Consider the following 17,667-nt stretch of genomic DNA (forward strand, 5'->3'; position numbering starts at 1 on the left):
ATTTAAGAGAGAGATATATGCTTATATTCAGACCTTTCTGGGTTTAGCCTATACTACTTACACTGAATAAACCAGTAATTTCACTTAAAACTTACTTTCATTACACTGTGTAGACACCCGTACAGTGGAAGACCTTCATCTGCTGCACCAGCTGACACTGTAATATTTTAAGAGTGGAATTAATTCTTAAGATAATTAATTCTGGAGAAAGATGATGTTTTATCATAAATGTGTGGACACTTCAAAGTCAGCAGCTGTAACAGTATTGTATTTTCTAACTCATTTTTAACAATAAGAAAGTAAAGCTGCAATAAAAAAGAGAGAGAAAAAACCAAGCAAATAGTTCTATTGTAAATAGAGTGTAGTCAGTTTCTGTTTTATCTTATGAAAAGATATTTTTCAGTTTTTCTGTACACAAGAAATCATTCACAAGTTTCAAAGTGAGAATCCTCACAGTAAAATTGAAATACAACTTAACATAATGTGGCCTAATCTGATTACAAACCCATTACAGAGAAATCTCAAAATAAATTCTTCAGTTTAGTGTACTTTCTATTTTTAGGCCTACATTTATAAATTTCAAATTCCCACTCAAATCCCACATAATATTATAATACAATGATGTTTACTTTTTATGACATCCATTTCTTGTGACCATTTATCATTACATACAATTTATATTTTAACTTTTGCATCTAATTTATCTACTGCTTGCTGCAGATTTTATATAGTATGTGTGTTAGTTTTATTTTCAACATGTTGGCTGAAAATGTGTTTACATGTTACAGCTATTTCAGATTGGAAAAGTAAGCATCATACGTAGAATGTGAAAGAACGTTTTGTAGTATAAATCAAATTAATAATATAATAATCCATGGCGCTACAGCCCGTGAAGGGCCTAGACCGACCAGCCGGCTGCTGGCCTCACGCCCACATGCCGAAGCAGAGGTGGACGATCATCCAACCAGAATGGAGGTATCGTGTGGTTAGCACGATGATCCCCCCAGCCGTTATAGCTGGCATTCGCAACCGGATTTCGCTACCTATCGTAGCTCCCCAAGTGCATCACGATGCTGGGTGGGCACCGGTCCCATACACTGGCCGAAATTTCATGAGAAAATTTCTTCCCCCATGAGGACTCGAACCAGCGCGCATTCCGTAACGCGAGTCCCAGGCGGGATGCCTTAGACCGTGACGCCACGGAGCGGGACATAAATCAAATTACCTGGAGATATTGTTGGGATGTCCAGTTTCACTTCAAAAACTAGAGAATTGCACTGTGAACCTGAATGGTACTGTAAATAAAAAAGAAATAATAGTATTATAATGTAATACCGACATTAAATTAAATTTGTATAACAATTTTCAAGAATCTAATATTTTTTTTATCTCTAAAGCTCATCATCTCTTCTTCTGACTCTTAATTCCTTACACACTAACCTCATTCGTGTTATTAGCTGCACTGGTACCAGTGGAACTTGGTTTAGTTACTACTTCGGCTGTAACAAAAGTAAGTAAATAAATAAATGAGTGAATGAATAAATAAAAAGAATTCAAACTTATGTTATACAATTTCCTCTGCTTATTATTTAATAATTGTATAACTTAACATATAAGTGAACTTATGCATTGCATATGAATCAAAATCACTCAATTGATAGGAGAATTAAATCACTTACCTTGGCTAAGTTTGGATTTGGTTTTGCTTCAGTTGGAGGGGCTCCAATTGTTTGTAGCCTGCATTGTCTCTCTGCAGCAGCAATTTTATTTGTGTTCTTTTCCAAGAATTCAAATTTGCTTCTCAGCTGTTTTCAGGTCCTTGTATTTGTGCTGATGTTACTATATTCTTCCCATGCTTCATTCTATATTACTAAAAAGGAAGTAAAACTAGGTTAATTCCATATGCAACCTACAACATTAGAAAATATACTGTATTTCTCTTTTTCCCTTATCTAAGTTTCTGTACCTAAATAAGCAAAAGCTTTTAATGGACGATTGTCAGTAGAATATCAAACATATGACTATACTGTACATATAGACTTTGGAAAAAACTTAATATCTGCTGTTTGTGTTATTTTACGAGGTGTTGAATGTGCTTTACAAACAGATAGGCCTATTGCATTTTAGTGGAAACGTCTCTCCACCTCATGCTGTTCTTTTAAAAAATAATGTTAGGCCCTATCTGTGATCGAATGGTATTATGGGCCTAATACAAAATATCCGCCCATTTATTAACAGTAAAATACGTAGGCCTAACATACTGAAATATTGGTAATTTGCTAGGAACAGTGTACCTTGCTGTACTAATGTTGGTTAGAAATCCCAGGCCAAAGACATCATTCATTTTTATCAGTATCAGTGAACTTTTCTTTTTTAAACGAGTTATTGTGCCTTCGACCCATGATTTGAAGCCGTGAAGTACACTATTTATAAAAAAAAATACCGAAATAGGCCCTATTCACTAATAATGTAGGCTATACAACAACTGAAAGCACACTTAATATTAATTACAATACAAAAATAATTGCCACCTACACTTCTTGTGCAGTTACACATGAATAAGACAATGATTATGGAGAAAAACGAAACTTTTGCTGGAAGCCGCACCCGTCCTGTTTAGGCCTACTAATTAAAACCAAATTCAAAATGAATTATTACTATTCGAAAAGAAACATAACCTTTAAAATCTTACCTTTTGCTTCCATGTAAAGTTTCTTCTTACAGTATGTGTCATTTTCTGTTCTTCACTCAGTTATTTTTTGGCTGTAGCTTCAATATTATAATAAATAATAACAATAATGCTTACAATAAAACCTCAAAATAAATAGTACCATATAAACACGGAACATAAACATGAAATACGCGGGGAAAGGTATGCCAACGCAATAAATTTCACTACATTTTCAGTAACTTCATTGCCAACGTAATAAAAATGTTACTATATCTTCCGGATAACAATCCTGCAGTTAAAATCCGCTGGTAGTACAGAACAAAATATTTAACTTCCAGATTGCTAAACTGGAGTATACGAATCTGGAGCTTTAACAGGCGATCGTAGTACAGGCCCTTAGAGAAGTATCGTAACTGGCAGATTGTGTTCCCCTGTATAGAGAGAAAAGGGATTTGAGATAATCGCTGGAGAGTGGAAAAGGCATCCGAATAAAATCCTCCTCCTCATGTGGTAGCTGTTATATTTCGTCCATTATCTGCTTTTCCCCCTTGAAATTTCTCTTAGCCTATTTTCTTTAAACGGAAAGACGCAAATCAGAGTGAGATAAGTGGCAAACAGGTTTTGACCTCACATAGACACTTCCTCTCAATCCTCAACTCCCTTGGAAAGATGGGCTATTGCAATTCTCCTCCTATCTCCTTTCTTTCATTGCTATTCTCATTTTTTGTACGCCGAGTTGTTTGGAGTAGTTAGACGTGTTCGGTCGAACACAGTAGAAGACCATTCAGGTCTTATTTGTATTTAAGATAAAACATATATGGAGTTCCGAAACGTTGGAGATGTTAATTTTCAGCAAGTGGTGGAGTAGCAAGAAGTTTGCTTCTAAACATAATCACTGTGAAAGCCTAAAATTTTATATAGTTACATTATTCAAATTATCGTTCAGAGAGGAATTATATTGACTTGTGGAAAATGAAACTGACAAGTGCCAGGTAATTCAAAGAACATTGCTTGCACTTGCAAGGTTAAAGTTAAGTGAATACCAAAGTTTAATGAAGAATGATATATCATTTAGTTTGAATGTGTATACTTTATATTACTTGCTACCATGTTTCCATTGAATTATGGCGATAACTTCATTTTAACCCTTGTTTTCTACGGTTTTAGTAAATGGTATACTATAGTTCTGAACCCTTCATATGAACTTATATGAATTGCGATAAACTTTCAATTGGTCTAAAATGGGAATCATGTGGTTAAAGAAGAATGTAAAAACATAATAAAGATTACATTAGAAATTTTAATTTTTTACTTATTTATTTATTTATTTATTTATTTATTTATTTATTTATTTATTTATTTATTTATTTATTTATTTATTCATTTATTTATCTATATATTAACTTCTCTACTTGCTTATTTACTTACTTACCTAATTTATTTATTCAGTATAATTCACTCACTCACTCGCTCATTCATTCATACATTATTTATTTATTCTGGTATAGTTAAGTCCCTACCGCGCAGTGGCGTCGTGATCTAAGCATCCCGCCTAGGCCTCGCGTTACGGAATGCGCGCTGGTTCGAGTCCTCATGGGGAAAGAAATTTTCTCATGAAATTTCGGCCACTGTATGGGACCGGTGCCCAACCAGCATCGTAATACACTTGCGGAGCTACGATAGGTAGCGAAATCCGGTTGTGAAAGCCAGCTATAACGGCTGGGGGGATTATCATGCTAACCACACGATACCTTCATTCTGGTTCGATGATCGCCCAGCTCTGCTTCGGCATGTGGACGTGAGGCCAGCAGGCTGCGGTAGGTCTGGGCCCTTCATGAGCTGTCGCGCCACGTATTATTATTATTATTATTATTATTATTATTATTATTATTAGTATTATTATTATTATTTATAGTTAAGTCCATCAGGCCTTCTCTTTCACATCACCAGAAATGCATATACAATAGGCCTAACAGAAGCGTTCAAAATAATTTGTTCTTTATGTTATTTTTTTACTTAAAACTAAATAAAAGTATTGCCATGTGAATGGTTATTCTCTCTGTACTACGGTAACAAATGTGACAAAATAAGACCAATTTTCACAATGCGAAATGTCTTCGTTTTAATTTAGCGGTCATCTACATGAATGGATATTTTACAGTAGTCTGTGACCGTTGAAGACGAAGTTTACTGCATACACACGAATGAAGGAGAAATATAATATGTTGACGTAGAAGACGATGAGTGGATGAAGCTCGAATTATCTTTGAATTTAACGCTTACAGATACAAGAGTAAGTACGAAAACAACAAATCATAGCTATTGAGTTCGGACATTGCTTTCAAATATACGCCTACTATAAATAAAGAGCAAAAAAGATGGAGTGCTTATACAAATAATGAAACTCAAGACATAGATCTCCATAAATTGAAAACGTTCCCTCAAGATCTTTCAATTGCAGGCGTTAACCTCAAGAAAGCTCAATGCTTACGTCATATCAACAAGAACTGTATAGCATATATTTAAAGACTGAGTTGTAATTCTGTCAGCATGCAACATCACAAGAAAATTTCCTGAAATGGAGGAATGAAATATTATCTAGTCTAGCAACGACTTCCTATATTAAATTACATAGTCACTACCATTAAGTATAAACAGATCTTTATGGTGAATATGAAGATTACGACAACTGGAAAGGAAATGCATTAAAGTTATTGTTATTAATAAGTTCTCTATTTTACATGTCTTTTATACACGCTCACGACTATAGTCACTTATTCCACGTCCTTAAACTCCTGAACAATTTTGGCTGTGCATAGGAAAGCTGTTTTCTTCATCTTTATGTATGTCCCAGCAGGTGGTTATATTTTTCGGAGGCTGTGATGGTGAATTTTTTGTAATATTATTTCTGTTGCTAACATGATTAACGATACAATTTGGAGTTCATTTTAGGTCTATATTTTTTTATATTTCTTTTGCCAGCGGTTTATAATTTCTCTTATAAGCGGTAATGGAGATCGCGATAATCACGAAATGTTAGATATGAAACTGATTTTTATTTATATTTAGGAATTAAGAAATAATAATAATAATAATAATAATAATAAACTGTGAAATGGGATCCTAATAGCGAAATACAAACATAATCAGGAATTATCACTAATGTGTCGTATTATAGCGAATTTAAAATTCCATTTTTTTTATTATTCCAACTACTGGTTATCTGTTGTCCACTTGGATTTATTTGACCAAGGCTTGCTCTTTCAGCAAGTAACAGTCATAATAAAGTGAAGGCGATACTGGCCTAAATTCCCTTTTCCTGTAATTGTGAAAGTACTCTATTTTGCTATGTAGATATTTTGAAAAGTCAATTGAAATCTGGAAGCTTTAGTGCTTCTAAAAATGAAAAACACAGTGTTTGCTAAATTCCCTACCTCTTGTCTACAAACATTATGGTTGCCTGTCTAATGGAGAATCTGAAAAATTTTTCAATGTACAGTTTGATTGTAATACGCGTTATGAAATACTGGAGAAGTATATTGGTATACTATTTTATAGGATTTTACTGAGTTCAGAGACGTAGAATTGTGCTAATGTAAGACATTTCGGTATTATTATTTTTATTTATATTATCTCATAGATCTCTTGAATTGTCTACATACTGTAAGCTTATTTCTTTGCTCTCTGGACAAAGAACATCATTTTTGTCAACCGACTGGCTGACTCAGCAACCATCACAATGAATATTGCTTTCAGTATTTGAATCCCACTTAAATTCAAACCGAGAAAACATAACAACTTCCAACTTCTGCCTAAGCCAGAACTCCCCGCATCATTTCCTCCTGCTCTTTTATACCCAGTTTTCCTCCCCCCCCCCCCCGATAGTTTGGGGCTCGTCGCTAGCGAACTGGCCTTAGTCCTGGCGTTCCTGTTCGATCGCAGGCCAGATCGTGATGGAATTTGTGGTAGACAAACGATACATTGTAGTGGACTCTTCTCGGGTTACTCCCATTTCCATCTTTCATCCCACCGACACTGTCCACATTTCACTCATTTCATCTATCATTCGCAACAGTTAAAAATACCTGTAAGCTAGGATAAAGTCCTGGGAGTATACAGCTTTCCGATGCAAATAGAGGAAGGGGTTGAGGCTTATAAGTACTCGTTTTTCGATGGAACCTGGTCTTGTCAAAGTTGAAGTAAGATGGCTCACCTGTCGGCATTGACTTCACGAATGTTACCCAGTACTCTTATGGGACTTACACAATCATCGCACAATGGATCAATGTCAGCCTAAGTGCAAGGATCCGTTCCGAGTCCGTCTCTCAAAAGTCAAGCCAGGCCAAAGCCCTTTTAACGATGCCTCAAGATTGATTGGTCCAGATTTTTATGTAGAGTCATCATATGGTCAATTGATTTCATATTCTAGAAACTGAAACGCTTATCCTGTCTCTGGTCTCCGTGGTTTTCCTGAAACGGTAAGAACAAATGTCGGAATGAGCTCTAAAAATGTATAAACCTTTTTTCTAGTAGATTATTTTACGACGCTTTATCAACATCTCAGGTTATTTAGCGTCTGGATGAGGTGAAGGTGATAATGAGTCCGGGGTCCAGCACCGAAAGTTACCCAGCATTTGCTGAAATTGGGTTGAGGGAAAACCCGGGAAAAAACCTCAACCAGGTAACTCGCTCCGACCGGGATTCGAATCCGGCCCACCTGGTTTCGCGGCCAGATTCGCTAACAGTTACTCCACAGGTATAAAACTTTCTAGAGTTAAATCGTTAAAAGCGTTATAATTAAAAATAAAATGTAATGTACCTGTATGACAGACGGGCACCGTTTCAACGCTGGTGTGGTGTGTCCTCTTCAATGTCCTTCAAATACTGCTGCTCCAGCTGGTCTTGATTTCCGGCGTTTGCTTTCGTCAGTGGTTGGGGTGGGGTTGGGAGTATGTTGCTCTTATGGTGGGGGATGGTTGTTTGTGTATTATGAGATCGAATAATGTATAGGTATTGAAATATTTTTTAACTTGCTTATTTGACGACGCTGTATCAACTACGAGGTATTTAGCGTCGATGGATTTTGGTGATAACGAAATGATATTTGGCGAGATGAGGCCGAGGATTCGCCATAGATTACCTGACATTTGCCTTGCGGTTGGGAAAAACCTCGGAAAAAACCCAACGAGGTAATCAGCCCAAGCGGGAATCGAACTCGCGCCGGAGCGCAACTCCGGAGCGGCAGGCAAGCGCCTTAACCGACCGAGCTACGCCGGTGGCTTATTGAATTGTAATTGTGTATTAAGTATATGCTGTGGGTATGTTATTGTGTGCTTGTATATTTCGTATTGTTCCAATATGTTTAACTGTGGACTTTTTTGTGTGATGTTAGTATTTCCATATCTGTTTCTATGTTATTGTAGTCGTGATTGTTGTTAGGAATATGTTCTGTATAATTTGATGTGATGTATTATTTAGTTATTGCTTTGATGTGTTCATTGTATTTTATTTGGAATGATCTTCCAGTTTGTCCTATGTAAAAATCTGGACAGCTATTGTATATTAATGCCCCGGAAGACTTATGCCACTATTGCACGCAAATTCCTAACTCAACCAGGGTTCGTATACCTACATAATCGGGTAAAGTCGTGTTGGGTTCGTTAGTTGAGCGGTTTAAAGCGCACAAGATATACAGTATAGATATATCCGGCCAGCATAGCATGCCTAAGATCGCAGGTTCGCGTCCCGGCCACTGCAATCAATTGAGCCTGTGGTAAAGGATGGGGAGGGCCTATGTAAAACAATCGGTGTAATGGTACGCATGGAAGCTGACGGGGTTTCAGTTAACTGCAATTGAAATGATTTTGCTCCTTTTTTAAGAAAAAAAAAACATTACAAATAAAATTTTTAATTGTTTTAATCAAGTGCAATGTCCTTAATGTTATATAAAATTTAAAAATATCAACGTATTTTATATATAACATACAATTTGTAACATATTTTATCATGTCATGACCATAATACTAACTGACCTCTATAATGGACGCAAGTCTCCTGAAAGTTAATTTGTAAACCCCTGTTGACTTGTCTTTATTTATTTGTTTGATGTGATTTAGATATTTCTGTATTGTGTTATCTGTTATATATGCTATCTTATATTTTAGTTTTTTTAAATGGAGTTGGGTCACAGACCTAGCCAGCAGACCATAATCATTTTTTTTAATCTTGAAAATTTTAAGCGTTACTTCCCAGACGTGGAGTCTTGGGTTTCGCTTCATTCCGCGGGTTTTTGACAGGACTATGATTCAACTTCGAGCACAGCAGTCCTGGGTTTAATTCCCTGAACTGGTGAGGATTGTCATGCTAACATTTTCGGGTGACCCGGCCCAGCTGCTGTTAAACTTCGCCTTTGGCAATGCTTTGCGCCTCCCTCCCCCCTTTAACAGATTAAGCTTTTAGATGGCGTCCATATTTCGGCCTTTTGCTTTTAAAACGTTATCCACGGAGTGAGACAAGTTGCCAATACACTTGGAGCTCACTTAGGTTCTTTCTCACAATCCCAGGATCCCTCACAAAGACACACGGTATTGATTCGATTATTATTATTATTATTATTATTATTATTATTATTATTATTATTATTATTATTATTATTATTATTATTGCATATAGAGTGTTAGTTGGGAGGCCGGAGGGAAAAAGACCTTTGGGGAGGCCGAGACGTAGATGGGAAGATAATATTAAAATGGATTTGAGGAAGGTGGGATATGATGGTAGAGACTGGATTAATCTTGCTCAGGATAGGGACCAATGGCGGGCTTATGTGAGGCTGGTTCCTTAAAAGCAAGTAAGTAAGTAAGTAAGTATTATTATTATGGTTTGCAACTACAAAGAAGCTACGCGGAATAGAAATGGTGAGAGCGGAGACAAGAAAGAAGAGGGGGGGGAGAGAGAGAGAGAGAGAGAGAGAGAGAGAGAGGAGTTAAAAGACAAGTAGTCCACCACTACAATGCTACAACTATTGTTTTCATGTTTTAAGACCAGTAGGCCTATATAAAACGGGATAAAAGTACAAACTGCGTCTGAAGTTAACTTCCATGTTTCATTCATTAATAACTCTACGTACTACCACAGTCTAGTACAGGGATACAGAACTGGCGAGAGAGGGGTGGAAAGCATGGGGAAAGCATTGGTTCCCCGGTCACAGTCCACCGGCGTTAAATGACGTGTCTGTGGCCCGTACGCAATCACATAAGACAGACACTGAGCGTATTCCGAATCTCACCGGTGAGCAATCCGATGGCATCACGGTGTTCCGAATTCCACCGATGACGTCATTGATGCTCCACCGGTGTCGCACCGGTGCCATCAACTTGCAGAGGTGGTGGTAGTCTCCATTAGCCGCCATCAGTGAATCTGATTGGTTCTTGTATAGGGCGGGAATTAGCAGACGAATGACATCGTGCACTGTTGTGTCATGGCGGTGTGTTCTGCTGTATTGTTTGTAATGAGCACAACGTAAAAACAATATGTTAATAGCTTATGAGCGAACATGTCAACGGACCAGTTATTACTACCGGTTCAAGAAATAAGTTGTTTATGATCTCTTTTATTTGAACGAGATGGCAGTACGGAAATTTCGCAAAATTTTGCTAGCGTAGCACAGATAACCACTTACACAGTCGCCATGACAGCATCGATTCTTCCAGCAGTTTTGTTCCTTATTTTCGTTGCAACGTGACGTCATTGATGCCACCGGACCGGTGAGATTCGGAATACGCTGACTGAATACAAATCCCCACCCCCTACAAAGTCAATGACGCGGTGGTGGAAGGAAGGGGTGAGTGACGTATCCGATTAGTGACGTAACGCCACAATTGTCGCCCAGTTCTCAAAGCCTGGTCTAGTATATACAGTCACGAAGCTCAATACGTAGTAATTATGCATCCATAGATAGTTACTATCGCCTCATCACAGACAATGCGAAATAGTACCGGCACAGTCTATTGTTTCTAGTACCCTCAACAACTCAAGCTTCGTGACTGTATATACTAGACTGTGGTACTACTAAGTGTAAGGCAGCTTGGCAAATTATTATTAGACTAATAAAATCAGAAATAATAAAATTCTTCTCAAATTAAAGTTAGTAATATTTTAACGGTCGATGATTTCAACTATTGGTTTATAAATTCAGTGAAAGATATTGAGTCCATAGCTGTGGAGTAACGGTTAGTATATCTGACCATGAAACGAGCGGGTCCGGGTTCAAATCCTGTTTGGAACAAGTTACCTGGTCGAGGTTTTTTCCAGGATTTTTCCCCTCAACCCTCTGAAAGCAAATGTAGGGTGACTTTCGGCGCTGGACCCTGGACTCATTTCATTGGCTTTATCACCGTCATTTCACTCAGCCACTAGATAAATGTAGTAGTTGATAAAGAGCCGCAAAAAAAACCAATTAAAAGAGGGACAAGATGAAAAAAAAAAAAAGAAAAAAAAATCGGAAGAAGAATTTTGGGTATTTAATCTTATTTTGTGATGTAATATTGTTATGGTTCTTCTTTAAAACTCAGAAGGACATACTTTTAATTCACTCTGTAAGTTATGGGTACAATATAGCTTATAGAATAGATTATACAGTATACTGTAGCATCTGAAAACTGCTTGACCACAAAGGGCTAGGGCCACCGGCGTGGCATAGTAGGTTAAGGCGCTTGCCTGCCGGTCTGAAGTTGCGCTTGGGTGTGGGTTTGATCCCCGCTTGGGTTTTTGCCGAGGTTTTTCCCAACCGTAAGGTGGATGTCAGGTAATCTATGGCGAATCCTCGGCCTCATCTCGCTATCATCAATCTCATCGACGCTAAATAACCTAGTAGTTGATACAGCGTCGTTAAATAACCTACTAAAAATAAAAACAAAGGGCTAAGACAGTATACACTCTGCAAACCTTAAAATTGCTTAAAACTGGCTGAGGTCAAGGTAACTCTGACTGGTCGGTCACATAAATTGTACGACTGGCATGCGAACTGTCAGAATTAGACGTCACGAGTTCGATTGGGTTCTTGCTCAATATCTGTAGTCTTTCTCATTTCCTTTAAATTTACTCGTATATTGCATGCAGATTAGTAGGTAATGGTTACAAGTATCCCAATTGAACGTCCTTGTCCCGTATACAGTGTCAACCCTGAAAAAAAATATTTTATACACTCACGATCTTCACTCCTTAAAGGGAGAGGCCGAGTTTCGCAATTGCATAAAACAAAACATTCCTATAGCTTTCCCAATCCTGACCTTTGAGGAAGGTGAGGCGATTCAAACCGCGAGCAAATGATAGCACGCATTTATTATTGTGACTCCAGTCTTAATTTCCCCCTCCTTGCCAGCTTCAATTTCAGTTTCTTTAGACCTACTATTCGAATTGCGAAGTCTCTAAATTCTTTAAGCTAGTCGTATATTGTAAAGTAATAACCAGAGCTAGGAAGTTGTTACCAAAGTTGTGTGAGCTTGGACTATATATCTAGCGATTGAAAAGTAATAGCGCATCTCTCAATGTCAGTGAATCAAAACGACTAACATGTACAACCGGGTGATAACCAAACATGTGTTCCAATCATCCACAGCCGACGAATAATATAAAAACTAATAATTTGTAATTGTAAACTCCGTCACTCCCAAACTAAAATAATTTACCCATACATATAAAAAAACATACAAAGTATACAATTATGATTATAGCCTTATTGTAACAAATAACAGTGAACATTTTCATTTTATTAAAAGAAATACTCCTTTTATGTTCAGAAAAAAAAAACAATATTTGTACTCTGAAAATATTCGTTTTACGTCACAAGACGTTACTGGAGCAAATCTGAAATATGATACAGTATATCTTACTACCACCAGGTGAACAACTACTTTGTAAATCCAATAGTGTATCTCGTTTGTGGCATGTAATATTAAACCCATAATTATATTCAAGAACACTTTTCTTTTCTATTGTAATGAATGACAGCTAGGAAGTTGGTATCGTAATTCCTATGTTGAACTTGGACTGTAACGCAACCGAATGCATAGCAGCACGAAACGTCAACATTTAACGAAGAATAATGCGGGAAAAAATAAACGTGTTACACACTCCTGTTTGAATAATTATTTAATAGCAGATGAGTTTACTTTTTTGGAATCATTCATAATATTCACATTACGTAAATAATATAATAATAACAGAATATCTCACTTTGTTCAGAAGCTAAAATATTAATATAAATTAACAATATTCTTCAAACTATTCACGACTCTACACAGATCCACAGAATTTTACTATGCATTGTTTATCTGAACATACTGTGTATCGTCTGTAGCGAGCGGGAGTAGGGCGAGGCGCTGGTGACACCTTTACTCCTCGCTGTACTCAACTGAAATCTGTTTTGGTACGAACTTCCTACCTATGGTGATAACTTGTTGCCCATCGCATCAGTAAGACTACAACTCGAACGTGAAACGGATTTATTATGAATACTTCCGTTTTATACGGAAGAAATTGGAAGACCACATAACCTTTTTTTTACGTTTATTTATTCACTGAAATCCACACCTGGAGAGTAACGGTTAGTGTGTCTGACCGCGAAACCACGTGGCTCGGGTTCGAATCCAGGTCGGGGCAAGTTACCTTGTAGAAGTTTTTCCGGGGTTTTCTCTCAACCCAATACGAGCAAATGCTGGATAACTTTCGGTGCTGAACCCGGACTTATTTCACCGGCATTATCACCTTCATTTCATTCAGACGCTAAAAACCTGAGATGTTGATACAGCGTCGTAAAATAACCAAATTTATTCAGTGAACTACCAATAGGATGACAGTACTTCTATATTGATCAATAATATCATCTCAATCTTTCTTTGGGCTTGAGGTAAAATCAGATTTCTTCCGTTTTTGTTTGAAAAGAATTTCAAAGAAGTGCGTTTCTATGAAGACGACATCGCATCATTAAGTTATATGTCTACACGGGTCAAAATTTAGAGGCCAGTGTCCCTTCACCTGTGAACCCGAGTCCGACCCGAGCCCGAGTGGTATAAATGAAATTGTAGAGGCCTAATCTGCAGGGAATCTTTGAAACTCACCCGGTGCTGAAGAATTATTAATTGAAACGCACTTTTTTTATAAAATAAATTATTGGTTTCATGTAGTTTATAAACAGAGTTTCGTTAAGTCATAAAATTAGAGACACGATTTTTTCAATAAAAATTAATAGGGTCTACACAAGTGACAGACATAAAAAAGACTGATCAAATTTTCTTTTTATAGTCATTAGGAACTTCAACGATCCTTACAGTTGAATAAACTACTAAACTAAATAATAAATAAAACGTAAAAGTCAGGCACTAAACTGTTCATCGTAGTCTAGTAATGCAACGTCTCTGAACATGCATTGGTTTACGAATCAATCGTTCGTTATTTGGTTTGATTTTGATGACCAATATGAAACATTGTGCCATCTTTTGAGCACGAAATGAAACTCTTTACTCACAGCGGTGACCAAAGCGGGTGTCGTGATTATATCATGTAATCACAGACATTCAAACGGGTACGAGGAGTTTCTTGTACATTGCTGTGTTTTTCATTCACGTACTGAAGGCAAGCAGTGGCGGTATCATGTCTCTCTACAAACTCTGTCTCTACAAGCAGTAAGAGATGATTTCGTAAAGAATGAGTAGGATAACTTTTTTCTTGTTTTGTCGGACAAAATGTAATACCTATGTTTACTATGCTCAACGGTTTAATTAGAAACATTAGTTGCCACGCTTAATAATGTATTATTATTATTATTATTATTATTATTATTATTATTATTATTATTATTATTACTGACCACTACGTATGTGTTTCTATAATTCTTCTGTACGTGCATTAATATTGATATTTTTAAATATACCCCCTAGAACGATAAAATTATTAGGTTTTATCTCAATTTTAATCTTTATATGAGGGTAACTATTTATTAGTTATTCATTTAATAATAATATTGTAGAAAAACTGATTCAATATTATGTGCCAACGAACTGTTAAACGCCAGGAATTGATATGTCTTAAATCATAGCCAGGGAGAGGAAGATGAAATAAATAAATGTAAGGAAGTCAGCTACCTAATGGGGTTTGAAATATCTCGTGCTCTAAAGCCTTTTAATAGAACAGAATTTCTCAAAAGAGTAATGTTTAAAATAGCTTAAATAACTTGTCCATAAGAAGTTTTTAATTTTGAAAAACTACGAATTTCTCGACCAAGTATCCAGAGAAGAATTTAGAAAATTCCTGATTATATTCAAGAGGAAGGTTAAAAAATGAAGCAAGAAAAATCGTATATTATTCACTGACTCTTGATGACAGCAGTGACATTACTGATTCAGCAAAGCTTGAGATTTTTATCCGCGGGATTGATTAAGATGTTAGTACAGGAACCACCACTGGTTGTAGTGTTCCTGCCAAGTACCTTTCCTCCGTCTCCTTACTTCATAGGCTGTCTGTCGAATGTAATCACTGCAGCTCGAGTTTTGGTCACCGCTGCTTTACTGTCGGTGAAGGATCAAGTGTTCAGGAATAAGGCTTGCATTATTAACTTTTTGCAGTTGTTTGACAGGCGCCTAAATAGTTTAAGGAAGTAAAGAGTTGAGTAATATTATTGTAGAACGTGCAGTATACTAATGTATATTTTAAGCATGCAATGACCTTTTCTTCCTCGAGAAAAATGTAAAACTTATAGCACGTTTTTATGAATGAGAGCTTTTGGTTTTCGTTGACGCAGTACCTTCTCGACGAGCGCAAGTTTTACGTTTTCTAGTTGTGTAAGAGTGATGAGAAACGGAGCACACACACTGCCCATCACTCGCCAGATGTCAGCTGTTGCTTGTTAACACTTGTGAAGCACTTGAAACTTTGTGATTCATTCCATCGTGTGACTGCTGAGTTCGTTTATTTTTCTAAAAACGAGTAATAAAACTTAAAGTTGCATCTTTCTTCATGAAGGTTGAGTTTATAGCCCGCAGTTAGTCATATCGTGTACTTTGGCACTAATAATAAATTAAGAGAGTAAGTGTAGCTACTCTCCTTATTTCCATTCGAAAGGAAACTTATCTTTTTTGGTGATGGTGGTTTTGTGGTAAATCACAAACATAATCATACATTTCAATGAAAATATTTGTAGGTTTTGTGAATTGCATTGTCAGTGCAATATTGATAGATTAAAATTTTAAAATATGTTATATTAATTGTATATACAATCGGTAGTATACATGTTATGGAAGAACTATTAAGAAGACTAGTTTTTCAAAGATTTTTGTTGTAAGAATTATGTAAACATCATTAAGTCTTATAGTCGTCATAAATATTTTATAAGGATAAGATATGTATTTTAACAAAAGGCGTGTATTTAAACGCTTAATCTCATATTAATTTTCCCCATATGTCACATAACTTCAACTTTTGCTTTAAGTTTCTATAATCGTGTTTTGACGCGACTAATTCTTTATAGATGGTACAAAAGTGAAAATGTCACATTTTATGTGTAACAGGAAGCAGTGGTATGAGATAATATTATCATGCCAGCACGCGTATGTATTTGCATAATCTAGCGGACACTTCAACTTCGTGTTACGCTAAAAATTATTAGTGTTTACATATTCCGGAAGAGAGTTCATGCTTTGAGTAATTCTTGAAGGAGGTGGTATAAGAGGGAAAAATGTCACCGAACAGCAAGCAGTGACGCCATGCAGTGATAAGAGAACAGCGCATCCGCAATAATATTGCTGTCGAAGGTAGACATGCAATGAATGGGATTTTAAAATCTTGTCACATTTGTTGGTAACTTATCAAATACTGGGTTATTTAGCATCGCTGAAATAGGTGATAGCGAAATGCTATTTTTGAAGATGAGGTCAGGTATTAGCCATGTGACTACCAGACAGTCTTCTCACATTTGGGAAAAACGTCTGAAAATACTCAACCAAGCAATCACCCCAAGTGAGAATCGAACTCATGCCTGAGCGCAACTCCGGATCAGTAGGCAAACGCGCTAACGTCTGAGCTACGCCGGTGGCTGTAGGATATTGTAGTATCATAACTAGATTCCGGATTTCCATGCAAATAGGCTACATGTTTTTATATAAGCTCGTTACATTTCTCAAACTTTGCAAATATTCGTTTTATGACATCGATTCCAAATAACCATACTTTTTTCGTGCATGTTTGGATATTTTGACCTTTTTTGGAGTAACTTCGTGCATAAATCATATTTTGAAGATTTCAGATTTAATAGCACATAAGTATTTAGACTTTTATATTACATATTATGTCCTTTTTTTCTGGGTTAATTGCATATATTATGTTGCTTCGTAGAATCTGGTATGTCTCACATCATTTGTATACTAAAAAAAAATAATAATAAAAGAAAGCTACCGGTAATATTGTTTCGTGGCATCCTACCTGACAACTAGTCTTTAGTTACACTGGAATTTCCAACCCCAATTCTCGTTCGTTACAAGCTAGAGGTCAAAATGCTGAAAGAAAGAAAGGCAGAAGCAGCATTCTTGCGAACTGTAATGTAGTACACATTTGTATCGAATTGTGAAGGGTTGCTAAAGCTTCTGTTAGAACTGCAAGAAGATATCTTGTGTCAAAATGGATTGAGAGAGAGGAATTTCTGAAGACGGACGGTGATGTAGTTTATTGTGATTATTGTAATAAAGATGTAAGTAATTTTGCATTTTGTGATGTGCTGTAACATTGTAGTTGAGGCGTAACGCTGCAAATTCGGAGGGTAGTGGGTTCGATTGCCGATGAGGTCATTGTCATGCGGAAATGAAAAAGACTTACAATTCGACTTCTCTTTTTCTCAAATTTCTTCCCTTAAAAATGCATCTGTCATTTCTTGTAACATACAAAGATCATTTTCTGTGTTCAAGAATGTGCTTCAGACAAACACATGAGGTTAAGTAAAGAAAACCTGA

At 36.6% G+C, this 17,667-nt stretch overlaps 1 long non-coding RNA gene across 2 annotated transcripts; it reads right to left on the reverse strand.

Moving 5' to 3' along the window:
- Positions 1-868: 868 nt before the first annotated feature.
- On the reverse strand, positions 869-2,337 carry LOC138703352 (uncharacterized). Of its 2 annotated transcripts, XR_011333125.1 has the most exons (4): positions 2,295-2,337; positions 1,680-1,870; positions 1,441-1,499; positions 1,224-1,295 (listed from the first exon to the last, which is right to left on the reverse strand). It is a non-coding gene; the product is annotated as an uncharacterized lncRNA (long non-coding RNA). The 2 variants fall into 2 exon arrangements; XR_011333124.1 differs by lacking the exon at positions 2,295-2,337 and having other exon boundaries at positions 869-1,295; positions 1,680-1,953.
- Between the last annotated feature and the right edge of the window lie 15,330 nt (positions 2,338-17,667).

Source organism: Periplaneta americana, chromosome 7 (assembly GCF_040183065.1).
Source record: "Periplaneta americana isolate PAMFEO1 chromosome 7, P.americana_PAMFEO1_priV1, whole genome shotgun sequence".
Taxonomy (NCBI): Eukaryota; Metazoa; Arthropoda; class Insecta; order Blattodea; family Blattidae; genus Periplaneta; species Periplaneta americana.